The following is a 13,553-nucleotide window of genomic DNA, read 5'->3' as shown; positions in this document are numbered from 1 at the left end:
GGACTAGTCTCTCAAAGCATTTCATGATTACCGGTGTGAGGGCCACAGGGCGGTAATCAATCAGGCTGGAGATGGGAGACTTCTTTGGCACTGGGATGATTGTGGCTGATTTTAGACAGGATGGTATGGCTGCCTGATCCAGTGAGAGGTTGAAGAGTCTGGTGAAGATGAGGGTGAGCTGGTGTGCGCATGCTCTTAGCACCTTGCCAGGTACTCCGTCTGGACCGGCCGCCTTCCTGGGGTTCATTGCTAGGAGCACAAGTCTGACATTGTGCTCCGTTACAGTGAATGGAGCGGTGCAGGAACCAGGTGAGGATGAGGATGGGAGCAGTGCTGAAGCAGATGAGTGCTGCTGTTGTGGTGTTTCAAAGTGGGCAAAGAAGCTGTTTACTTCCTCTGCCAGCTGCACACTCAGGTTTTCTGTTTTCACAGCCTCTGTGGTTGATGATGTCTTGCATTCCCTGCCACACCTCCCGTGTGTTGGTGCTGGACAGCTGGGACTCCATGTTTCTTTTGTGGTCTGACTTGGCTTTTTTAATCTCCCTTTTCAGGTCAGCTCAAGCAGCTCTGTACAGAGCTCTGTCACCTGACCTGAAGGCGGCATTGCGGGCTTTGAGGAGTGTGCAGTCCTCGCTGGTCATCCAGGGTTTTTGGTTTGGGAAAACCTGAATGCTTTTGTCCACAGTCACATTTGCAGTACAGAACTTGATGTAGTCCAGTACTGATCCTGTGAAAGTTTCTAGGTCCTGGTGTTCAAATATGTCCCAGTCTTTCTCTGTGAAGCAGTCCTGTAGTTTGGAGAGAGCTTTTTCGGCCAGGTCGTAACCGTCTTTGTGGTGGGCCTGGCACTGCGCCTGAGGGGGGTGTAGGCTGGGGAGAGCAGGAGGGAGATGTGGTCGGACTGACCGAGGTAGTGGAGGCGTATGGCTCTATATGCATGCTTGATGTTGGAGTAAACATGATCTAGAGTGTTTTCTCCTCTGGTGGGACATTTGACATGCTGATAGAACTTTGGGATTACAGTCTTTATGTTGGACTTATTATTGTTTTTGTTTTTTTGCCTGTCCCGTTTGGCTCTCTTGCCATCAGAATTATTGTCTAAAGGCAAAGAAAGGATTTACTTTACCAAATTGACCATCCCAGCCTTGCCATAATGGTCCATTTGATTCACCTTTTATTGTTTATTTTATTTTCACTTGCTGAATACGGGACAGACTTGACTGGGGGAAAGAAGGGGAGAAAGAAAGAGGGAAAGAGAAACAGCTGAGAAGAGGGACGGGGGAGAAGGGCAAAAAACAAAAACCAACAGAATGGTGTTAGATTATAATATTATTTTATCCCATGTTATACCCCTAATTAAAGATTGTGAATTATTATGTAGTTTTAGTTTGCATTATTCTCCTGAATTAGAAGAAGCTGATAACTATTGCATTAGTTAAACTGATCTGCATTACATTAGACTGCTGATTTATTGTGAATGAATGATATTGTTTTATGATGTTATAAGAAATACTGTTCGCAGAAAGTCATCGCCTTATTTGTCTGATTAGAAGAGAACGGAACATGCTGGAGTTTTCTGCCCCATCTCAGCAGGAGCAGATAAACGGGGAGCCAAGGTCGTAGCTTAGGCGCCGTGTGAGAGAAAAGCATGTAAATGTTTAGGCTTTTATGATAAGGTGGGAGAACCAGAGGCTATAAGAGTTTGAGCAATGCTCCACCATTTTGAGATCTGATGCTGTCTGCATACAGTGTCCATCTCCCACGCGTGTGATCATTAAAATCACCGTTTGACTTAACCCGGCCGGACCAGTGTTGTTATTGTGGTTTTTTCTCTTGTCTCCATCCCCAATTTTGAACTCGTAACAATGGGTAGAAAAAATAAAGAAAAAATGCATCTATCGATCACCTGGATCACCTGTTGAGAAAGAAAAAAGACAACAAGCAGAAGAGAACAAGAGTAATAGAATAAACAACATCACAATGATATATGGGAATATGACAGTAAATACTAAATATTAAACATTATTGTGCAGCACATAAGATCAACAGAACACAGTGTGCTTTGAGGTAGGAGCCAAAAAGGGTGTAGTTTGGTTGTGTGATCACCCGTGTGTACACCTGTGAGCATGGACGCGCTTGTTTTTTTTTTAAAAGGTTCCTTCGTGTAATGATCTGCTAGAGGGTGTGGGGGGGCCACAGCCCCGTCCTCCAGGGCATGAAGCAGGTATGGAGGAGATCAAAACTCCAGACATCCAGAGGCCCCCAGAACACAAGAGACCAAGGAAGACCCACAGAGGGGAAGCCGCGCCACTGTCCCAGAAAGAGCTAAGGAGAGTCCCAGATGAGGGCTCACTCAGCAGCCGCGGAGCAGAAGCCAGGGGGAGTTGCAGTGACGCGCCCGTGAGCTCCGCCGGCAGCCAGCTGTGCCTGAGTGACCGAGCCCCAGGCCGAGAGGCCGGGGGCACCCCACCTCCAAAGTGGCCCGAGAGAGCCCCAATAAGCAGCCGCCAAGGAGTGAGCCGGTGTGTACCCAGACGCCCACCCCCAGATACAAAGAACCACCAACGCACCGACACCTGAGGGAGTCCGCCACTGGCAGGGGAAGTGGTGGTGGGTGGAGATAGGCCTCCAAACCTTGGAGAGCCTGAGATGTCCCCAGAGAGGTGGTGTCTGATACCCAACCTGACATATAGACACAGACATACAGGCACACACAGACACAAACATCCATTCCCACCCTCATGCTCTCATATGCACTCACTCCACACTCAACCAACGTGGAGACAGACATAAAGAGACGCTGTATACACGATCACACTCCCCAAGCGTACTCTACGAACCGGGTCTAGGTACCCTTGCCCCTGGAGGGGGGGAACTGCACCCAGACCCAGGTGGTGTTACCCTTTTCCCTGCGGTGGGGAGAGGCAGACCGCCCCGACTCCGCAGCAGCAGGGAGGCCCCACACCCCAGACCGCAGTCGGACGGCCAACTCCTCCTAGCCCCCCCCCGCTCCAGCAGGCCGCAGAGAACGGGGGTGAGAGAAGACTCCAAACCTCCCTCCACCCGCTCATTGTAGTGTTGATGCATGTGTGTTCTAAGGTGCAATTAAAACCCAGGAGGGTATGGAGCTACCTGCCAGAGAGCAGCAGGTAAGCGCATAGTCCCTCCTGCTAGCCCTCAATGTCTACGTGTATTTAAAATTGAGAGGTGGGCAACGACGCCAGGGGTGAGGGGTACACCCTGATGGTAACTTGGACTCCGTGTATCGTGCCCACCCCCAATATCCTATATGTATGTGTAATGAGGGTGTGAGTAATGTGAATGTCTAAGTTGTGGGATAAAATTGTTGTGGGATCGTATTTTAATATTAAAAAATGTTTTTGCCCAAAACATATGTGCACTATATGTCAGTAAAAATACTATGCAAATATTGCTGTCCTTGAATACTGAGTAAACACTGACAAAGCACTGATTGTATCTCTTGTACTTTATCAACGCAGTATCTAAAAACTTTGCACCGTAGTGGTTAAAATCTCATTCTAATAAGAGTTAAAAGCGCATTCGGTTATTAGGTTTATAGGATTATTGAATTATGGTTAACGGTTGGTAGAATTTTTTTTAAACATTATCTGCCAATTACATCTGCCACCCTTCTCCAAATCTGTGCCCCTACCTGGCCCCCCCTACAAAAATTTTCTAGACATGCCACTGGGCGGGAGGCACCAGCGGCAACGTAGTTCAGGGGGCCGTCCCTGACGGCAATGACGTCCAGTCATCGGCCTGGAAAGCGGCCGGACAGGACGTGCAGGACGAGCAGGCCAGACAGGATGTGCAGGACAAGACGGCATGGAGACCTCAGGCGCAGACAAAGCTAGTCGGAGTAAGGCAGGACCAGGCGACGCCGAAGGCGAAGACATGGAGGCAGGACCAGGCGACGCCGAAGGCGAAGACATGGAGGCAGGACCAGGCGACACCGAAGGCGCAGACATGGAGGCTGGACCAGGCGACGCCGAAGGCGCAGACTCGGAGGCTGGACCAGGTGACGCCGAAGACTCGGAGGCTGCACCAGGCGACACCAAAGACTCGGCGGCTGGACAAGGCGGAGCCGAAGAATCGGAGGCTGGACCAGGCGAGGGTGAAGACTCGGAGGCTGGGCCAGACGAGGGTGGAGCTGCAGGCGACGGCCTGGGTTGCTGGACGGGCCCCTCGGACCCTCCAGTGGAGGCAGAAGGCTGGACGGGCCCCTCGGACCCTCCAGCGGAGGCGAACAAAGGCTGGTGCTGTTCTCCAGAACCCCCAGCGGGAACAGAAGGCTGGACGGGCCCCTCGGACCCTCCAACAGAGGCAGAAGGCTGAGTAAACGACTGAGGTGAGAACTGAGCAGGTGACTGAGCCGATAGGTGAGCTGATGTTTGAGCTATGGATAGAAGTTTAAGATGTATTGACTCTTGTAAGAATGGCAGTAATGGTGCGTGAGGTGGTGGATTAGCATATGGCTGGGCTAGGTTGTCTGAGCCTACGGAGCCTAAAGAAAACTGCTGGACGGGCTCACCTGAGCCTCCAGCGAGGTCAGAAACAGGTGCAGGTACCTGCCGGACACCAGCCACTCCCACCCGATGAGCTGGTACGGGTGCAGCGACAGGCAGAGGCTCAGCCAGCGTAGACACCAGAGCAGGGACCAGCTGGACCTCAGCCTCCCTCACCTGAAGCACTGAAACAGGTGCAGGGGAATGCTGGGCCCGAGCTGCCCTGGGAGCAGGAACACAACGGGGTGAAGGAGCAGGCTCAGCAAACACAGACTCCTCTAAAATGGTTTTTAGCTTCCTACCACCACCACGTCTAACAGTCTTAACAGTCTCAGTCTTAGCAGTGTTCATATGATTGTTTTTTTCCAGCTCAGAGGAACGAAAGCAATCATAACTCACCGCCCTGCTCCGCAGAAAAAGAGTGGTGACGGTGTGAGCGTCGCCTCCTCCGGGAAGTGGGGGGTGGCAAAGTGGGCTGCAAATCCTCCAACGGACTGGGCTGCGATGAGGAATCAGAGAGTTTATGAAGCTCAGAACGCTGCACTCCCAACAAAGGACTGCAGTGGAGTGAGTCTAACGTCCGGCGTCACGTAATCCTTCTTCCTCCGCCGTTTAACCCTCTTGTCGGACTGGTAATCCAGGGGTGGATTATTGGGAGTCCCTCTTCGCTGTTGCCGGCCCACCTGCAGCTGATTACCTGACCAGCTGTTGGTAATCATTCCTCCCGGCTAGAAAGAGGTATTTAACCTGGACTTGCGGCGACAGTCGACGTGGGATTATTACTCCGAACTGGTATAGTCCGTGTGAGCTTGTTATTTGGCTAACGTGTGGCTAACGGTGGATTTTCCTTCTTCCTCCAGGAGGGGCGAGCGGAGAAGCGAGTTGGGGAGCACACACACTAAGGGAGTTACAACACGGAATGCACTGGGAGCAAGGGACAAGCAAGATTGGAAAATTGCACTTTTGAGTGAATTGTTGGACTTGCCTGTCTGTTTCACTGTAAATAAACGCACTGTGTTTCTGTGAAGAAGAACCGCGCCTGGGTCCCTCTTTTCCGTGACAGAATAATCCCACCACCATGGACCCAGCGGATTCTGCTTCACGCCAGCTGTCTTTCCAAGCGGAGGTTTTGGAGCGACACAAGGAAATGCTGAAGTACATTTCAAAGGAACAAACCGTACTTCTGCAAGCCATAACAGAGCTTAAAGGTATGTTGATTTCCTCACCTAATACGGCAGCCTGCCCACTTCGCTGGAAGCTGCGGCAGCCTGTCCGCTTCCTCCTTCACCTCCACCGCGGCAGCGAGAGTACTCACTCCCCGCGCCTGAAAAATTTGACGGCGAGTTGGGGAAGAGCCGGGGTTTTTTGACGCAATGCTCTCTTGTGCCTTTGCCTCTGATTCGGCTAAAATTGCTCATTTGGTACAACTTATGACTGGGCGGGCGCTTCATAAGTTTATAAGTTTATATATAACCCTTTCTTCAAAGATAGAGGCAGTTATATCATAAAAGAAAACACAATATGAGACCATATACAGAAATGAAACAGCCTCTGTTGTTCATCTGCAAAAGAAAACTTCAACCTTAGTTACATCAAGCTGCTCTTTCATAAGAACCCGTTGTTTAGATAAGGAAATCTTTCAGTGTGTGATATATATTCCACTTTATCAATAAATTCATCAACCCATGTTTCCCAATTTATTAACTTTTTCTGTAAAAGACCTTCATCCCCAGTGTTATTAGGGATTGAGGGACACATGCCTCACCAAACATCACACACACTCCTTTGTACCATTTGCTTTGCCCTGTCCAGATGTTTGCCATAAAGGACAGTGACTATATTTGTACCTATAGGTAAGTGAATACCACAAACATAAACTAACTTCAATGTTAGTGCTTCCCAAAGTCTGGGGTAAAACCCAGAAGTAGCCATGAATTTCCACACAGCCAACATATATCAAACACTTCTGAGCTAAATTTACAACAGATAGATAGATCTTTCCTCCCTATCTATGCAGTGTACTGTACTCTTTAGTATTGTAGGGCAACTGACCCATTTAAACAGTGTAAACCTTCTCAAAGGCATTTACAATTATCTTTACTGTCCCCACATCAGTGATTGGGGAAACCAAAACAACCACATTTAACTCTAGAAGAACAACCTCATTCTTTAGGTGCTTCCAGCATGTTTGTGGCCTATCATGCCTCAATGAAATGTGATGAACCCAAAATCCTACTTCAGGGTGTCAAACAATGTGTCAAAGTTGAGTACACATGTCAAAATAAATCACAACTGTTGTTACTTGTTTACTGAGACAATGAGGACCTAATGCACTTATGTATCAGGACTAGGGTTTGTAGTTGTCAAACAGCTAACTGATCATCTGCAGAGGAATGGCTTATTTGAAGAGTTTCAGTCAGGTTTCAGAGCTCATCACAGCACAGAAACAGCTTTAGTGAAGGTTACAAATGATCTTCATATGGCCTCTGACAGTGAACTCATCTCTGTGCTTGTCCTGCTAGACCTCAGTGCAGCGTTCGATACTGTCGACCATAATATCCTATTAGAGCGATTAGAACATGCTGTAGCTATTACAGGTACTGCGCTGCAGTGGTTTGTATCATATCTATCTAATAGACTCCACTTTGTACATGTAAATGGAGAGTCCTCTTCACACACTGAGGTTAATTATGGAGTTCCACAGGGTTCAGTGCTAGGACCAATTCTGTTTACATTATACATGCTTCCCTTAGGCAGCATCATTAGAAGACATAGCATAAATTTTCACTGCTATGCTGATGACACCCAGCTCTATCTGTCCATGAAGCCAGATAACACACACCAATTAGTTAAACTGCAGGAATGTCTTAAAGACATAAAGACCTGGATGGCCGCTAACTTTTTGCTTCTTAATTCAGATAAAACTGAGGTTATTGTACTCGGCCCTGAAAATCTTAGAAATATGGTATCTAACCAGATTCTTACTCTGGATGGCATTACCTTGGCCTCCAGTAACGCTGTGAGGAACCTTGGAGTCATTTTTGACCAGGACATGTCCTTCAACGCACATATTAAACAAATATGTAAGACTGCTTTCTTCCATATGCGCAACATCTCTAAAATTAGAAATATCCTGTCTCAGAGTGATGCTGAAAAACTAGTTCATGCATTTATTACTTTCAGGCTGGACGGCTGTAATTCATTATTATCAGGATGTCCTAAAAACTCGCTGAAAAGCCTTCAGTTAATCCAAAACGCTGCAGCAAGAGTCCTGACAGGGACTAGAAGGAGAGAGCAGATTTCTCCTGTTTTGGCTTCCCTTCATTGGCTTCCTGTTAAATCCAGAATTCAAAATCCTGCTCCTCACATACAAGGTCTTAAATAATCAGGCCCCATCTTATCTCAATGACCTTGTAGTACCATATCACCCTATTAGAGCACTTCGCTCTCGCTCTGCAGGCCTACTTGTTGTTCCTAGAGTATTTAAAAGTTGAATGGGAGGGAGAGCCTTCAGTTTTCAGGCCCCTCTTCTGTGGAACCAGCTTCCAGTTTGGATTCGGGGGACAGACACTATCTCTACTTTTAAGATTAGGCTTAAAACTTTCCTTTTTGCTAAAGCATATAGTTAGGGCTGGACCAGGTGACCCTGAATCCTCCCTTAGTTATGCTGCAATAGACGTAGCCTGCCAGGGACTCCCATGATGCACTGGTTGTTTCTTCTTCACCCACTATGTGTTAACAGACCTCTCTGCACTGAGTCATCCTTGTTATCAATCTCTCTCTTTCTTCCACAGCATTTCTTTATCCTGTCTTCCTTCTCTCACCCCAACCTGTCGCTGCAGATGGTCGTTTGTTGAGTCAATAAGACATTTGTATAACTGGCAAACGATAATTTGCAGGATTGAACAAAGTCATCAAGCTGTAGTAGAAAGAGAAGTGGTCTCAATATTACCTCCTGTGTGACTCCACATTTGACAGCTTTACTTTGAGCATTGATATTGTTCACTTTCACACATGAACTCAATGCTGGGCCCCTGACACAACACTTAGTTGGTTTGTGTAACTTTAGTTTTTCACCCGTGGTGTTTCCAACTTGTGCTCTTATTCTATTTGTTCTTATTTTGTCCTGCTTCCTGTTTTCTGATGCTTGTTAGCATTGCTATATTACACATGTAATGTGAATTATATTAATAGGAATAATGACAGTAATAGAAATGAATAAATAAATACATAAATGATAAACAGGAAGAAGGTGAGCCTGTGTGGTGTTTGTAGAGGTCGTAGTGGAAAATGCTAAAGCTTTTTATTCTGTCAGCTAAAAATGAAGAAACTGATGATGCTCCATTCATAAATGAAAAGGCGAAGTATTCACATGAAATATGATTCCTCTTTGAAGGCTGAGACAACGTCATATGTTTTTATATTAGGATCATTCCTACAGCTTTCTATTATCACGCTGATGTTTGAGTCACTGAATCAGGAACTCTGCCTCCTTTTGTTCTCACACTGGGTTTAATGAAAGAAGATTACTGTTTGTCCATTAAAGTTCTTTGTTTTGATCTTTTAAAGGATCCTGTAATGATCAAGAGCCTGGCTTGTCTCAAGGAGTCTCTCAGTGACCTGATGTTACGAGTTCAAAATATTGGGGATGGACACCAGAGGAAAAACCCACAATAACAACACTGGTCCGGTCGGGTTGAGTCAAACGATGATTTTAATGGTCACACGTGGGAGATGGACACTGTATGCAGACAGTCTCAGATCTCAGCTCAAAAAACACATCTCCATAGTTTTATGAAATCAGGGTATTAGAACGCCCCTTCATGCGTAGTGACAGGTGTAATACAATCAATGTTGACGATTTTATTTAACACAAAAAATAACATTATCTCCTTCCCGAGGGCAGACGCTGACTGCCCCCGTCTCCTGGAACCGTCTGTACCCCTGCTAAGACACAACATGGCAGCTACAAGGACTCTTTCATTTATTAAGACCATCAGTGTGTATTGCTCTAAATCAAGTATATAACATTAAATGAATATTGCTGGATCAGCTACTTCTACTTAAAACATATTAAAACATGACTAAGCACAAAATCACCAAGAATAACATCGTATAAGTGCTGTGTAAGCGCGTGTGGCCTTCCAAGCTCAAAGCCTTTGCCCTCCATAGATCAGCCAGACATCACGCTGGCTGTAGCTTTTAATCTTTAATTAACTTGAGCACAACTCTAGAATAAGCAACAAACTGCAATGTGTATAAATGATCATGGTTACATCGGCAATGAAAAATCATGTTATTATTCTGGTACCTGTAAGGAAAAGATCAAACTAAAGTTAAAGCCATCACTATAATGCAAAGGATAATATAAGGTCAAAAACTTCAATTTATGTTTAATGCAAAGCTGGTTATATACTTCTGATGAACTAATAATGCCATATTAAAATAATGAATGATAATGAGAAAAACATCCACTCCTTATTCTACACTGAGCAGCAGCTACACTACAGCTCTGCTGGCCTATGTGTTCAACCTGCAGGATACATGGAGACCCACAAACACATCCTCCAACCACACACACCCATATTTTGTTTCCAAATTCCATTGCGGTTTATTTCACACCTCAAACATTTAGTAAACAATTAAGCAAATACAAGTAATAATTATAAGTAGTAACAAAATACATTACTAACTCTTTTATGCTACGTCCTGTTACGGATTCAAATATTGGGGATGGAGACAAGAGGAAAAACCACAATAACAACACTGGTCCGGCCGGGTTGAGTCAAACGATGATTTTAATGATCACAGGCGTGGGAGATGGACACCGTACGCAGACAGCATCAGATCTCAAAATGGTGGAGCATTGATCAAACTCTTATAGCCTCTGGTGCCCCCACCTTATCATAAAAGCCTAAACATTCACATGCTCTCTCTCACAGGGCGCCTAAGCTACGACCTTGGCTCCCTGTTTATCTGCTCCTGCTGAGATGGGGCAGAAAACTCCAGCATGTTCCGTTGTCTTCTAATCAGACAAATAAGGCGATGACTTTCTGCGAACAGTATTTCTTATAACTCAGCAGTATAATGCATCATAAAACAATATCATTCATCCACAATAAATCAGCAGTCTAATGTAATGCAAACCAGTTTAACTAATGCAATAGTTATCAACTTCTTCTAATTCAGGAGAATAATGCAAACTAAAACTACATAATAATTCACAATCTTTAATTAGGGGTCTAACATGGCATAAAATAATATTATAATCCAACAGTCCACACCTACATGGGTGTTTTTTGAAAACACAGCTGTTTCTCTGCATTTGGGCCTTTCGTCCACACGTAAACGGCGTTTCGAATCACCGAAAATGGAGATTGTTTAAAACTCCTTTTTTGCTTTTAAGTGTGCCTTTTTTCACATCACACTGTCCGCCACGTTATTGTTTACATGAGATGAATTTCTACAATGGCGGAAAGAGACAAAATACTGTTACTTCAGTTTTTACACGCTTACACACACACACGGAGTTACTGTCCCTCCATTTAAAAAGACAGAGGCGTCACGGTGTCATTATTTTACGTGTAGTTGTTTTTTTTCCTGTGTAATAATAATCAACATACTTAATACATTTTTCAAAAAATGTCTCTCTGTGCAAAACGGGTTTAAAAACATTAAAAACTGTGAGATACTGTTTGTCCGTGATTTAAACTGGTGGAACAAATCGTGGCAGGATCAGTCTGATATTATTTGTATCCCACTGTAAATTTACTGTATACAGAGCTAACATCTCCAAAACGTCAGAGTAGTTAGTCATTACAACAAGTGTTTGTGAACTAAAAATCAGGATTGTAGGATACTGTTTGTCCGTGATTTGGAGAGCCCAGCGTGTACTCCCGACGCAGGGAAAACCAATTTTGCAAGGGAGACCTACCTCAGCACCTGTGCAGGTGAAGCCAAAGGGAAGATATGCTTCACCATATTTTCTAGTCTTTGGCTTGGAAGGAGGTTGGTTTGGAAACATTTGTCGATGCTTCATCTCCTGCTTTGCGTTTGTCTGGGAGCCCCGTCTAAAAACCTGTTCTTTTCATACCGCGCCCTCCCTGCGCCCCCCCTAAGGGGCGGGCCCCACACTTTGGGAACCTCCGAGTTAGAAGAAGCAGTGCTCTTATTGTGAAAATCTAACTCCTGTCCCGGATGCCTATGCCGCTTGAGGTGGAATCCCGCCTTCTTCCAGGAAGTAGCTCAGTGTGGAGTGGAGCTTGTTGTTGGTGTGCGAAGAAACTGTAAGTTTGCTTTGTTTCCTCCTTTAACAGTTTGTCTTTAGGAACTTTACTGTTTGTTCAGCTCATGTTTGATTTCTTCACACAACAAACTGTGTGTGTTTGTATTTTCAGTCTCTCCATTAAAGTCAGTGTGTAATGTTTCCTGGCTAACATCAGCTGTGTGCAGCTTAGTTCCAGCACAAACAGCACAAATCCATAGTTCACGGTAACGGACTCACAGCTGGACCAAGGCCCAGTGTGCCCGCCATTTACTGTTAGTGTGTGTGATCCGGGAATCAGACTAAACACACTGAATGTGTCCTAAACTCGGCCGCTGTTCCACAGTAACTGCTGTCAGATTATCTGTTGCTTAGTTATCTTAGCTAGTGTATGAACACTTTGTAAGCTGACAGCTTGGTCCTGCGTACTGGGCATTGTTACTGAAATAAAGATGCTTTTCTTCTCTCTAAAACGCTGAATATGGTCTGAGCTCAGCCGGAGAGCCGCTGGAAAGATTCTGGGGTCTTTATATTTATTATTTATATTTGTCTATGCCTCTTCAGGTGGAATCGCAGAGTGAGACAAACTCACAGTTTGTCACGGCGGATTTAGTTGATTCTTCCAGCAGACTTGTGGCTATGTGACTGCAGTAAGAACACATCTGTGTTTATCCGGAGCTGCTAACCAGAGTAGAATTGCAGTGACATTTATGACGTCACAGCAGCAGGACTTTTTTTTGTGTTTATGAGGATAGTTTAGCTCTGACTGGACCTCTTGGACGATGTTTGGTATAGCTGCTCTGCTCCCACACAGGATGGAAACTCCTTAAGTGTAACATCACTCACATTACCATCAGAGTTCCTGTAACACTGAATTAGACTAAACTTATTGAGCTAACATCTGTCTGTAAATTACTCAGTTAAAGATGATCACAGACTATTTTTCAGTTGAAGTCACATGCGGACTTTTTAATAATCATTTATTTTTTTGTTGATCTTAATATTGAGAAAACACAATGTCTTAATTTTTGTCCTCGTGGTGTTATAACATATTTTCCTGTTCTTTATATAAACACCAGAATAGATCCATTGTGTCTGATGTAAACTATAAATGTTAAACATGTTTAGCATGCTTTATGGCTGCTCAGTTTAGAGGTGGTTGGAACAAACTGTGTTGAACATTCTGGTGGGCAGTATGGAAAAAAAGAAATCAAAAGTCCATTTCTGAATGCAACAGTAATATTATGATTTAATGTTATTTCGGCTCAACTGGGCCTTCATATGGGTTTACTGTGGATAATTTATATAGAATATAACAATATATATCTATTCTCAGGTTCTGAGCTAATCACCAATAATATCAGTCTTAGTTGAAAAATAAGACTTGGGTAATGATCATCTTCCTCCTGGAGAGTCTTCCTCACTTGGCTGATGTTGTGATGACGGCTTTTTCTTTACCATGAAATACAGCTGGGTGATAGAACGATAACGATATGTATCGCGATTTAACTTTTACTCGATAGAGGAATTAAGCTATCGCGATAGACCTCGCCGCTCTTGTCCTCTTAAAGAAAGAAAAAAAAAAAAGGTCAGCCAATCCAAATTAAGTAGCGCAGAGCCGAACCACAGCCGCAGCGTCACGTCGCGTGACTTGTTACGTACAGCACAAGTGCCAAGCCGCACATGTGTATTTGTTTGGGAAGCAGCCAGCGGGTAATGGAGGAAATGAGTGTGCCGACTAGAAAAATCAACCGAGCGTGACC

General features: G+C 44.9%; 2 protein-coding genes and 1 pseudogene across 2 annotated transcripts in view; 1 reads left to right on the top strand and 2 right to left on the bottom strand.

Annotated features, from left to right (window-relative positions):
* LOC146673023 (NACHT, LRR and PYD domains-containing protein 3-like) overlaps positions 1-13,553 on the bottom strand; it is a 505,210-nt gene that overhangs the window by 115,794 nt on the left and 375,863 nt on the right. The window lies entirely within an intron of this gene.
* LOC146673045 (uncharacterized) lies at positions 3,684-5,245 on the bottom strand (annotated as a pseudogene).
* Positions 11,786-13,553, top strand: part of LOC146673043 (NACHT, LRR and PYD domains-containing protein 3-like) — a 38,319-nt gene continuing 36,551 nt past the window's right edge. The window contains exon 1 of the mRNA XM_085401402.1: positions 11,786-11,812. The gene's annotated coding sequence lies outside the window, so the exon portion shown is untranslated. The remainder of the gene's footprint in view (positions 11,813-13,553) is intronic.

The sequence above is a fragment of the Rhamphochromis longiceps genome, linkage group LG3, assembly GCF_057381845.1.
Source record: "Rhamphochromis longiceps isolate RC_006_pf linkage group LG3, R_longiceps_female_GT1.1, whole genome shotgun sequence".
NCBI classification, from domain to species: domain Eukaryota; kingdom Metazoa; phylum Chordata; class Actinopteri; order Cichliformes; family Cichlidae; genus Rhamphochromis; species Rhamphochromis longiceps.
This window is presented reverse-complemented; position numbering and strand designations above follow the sequence as displayed.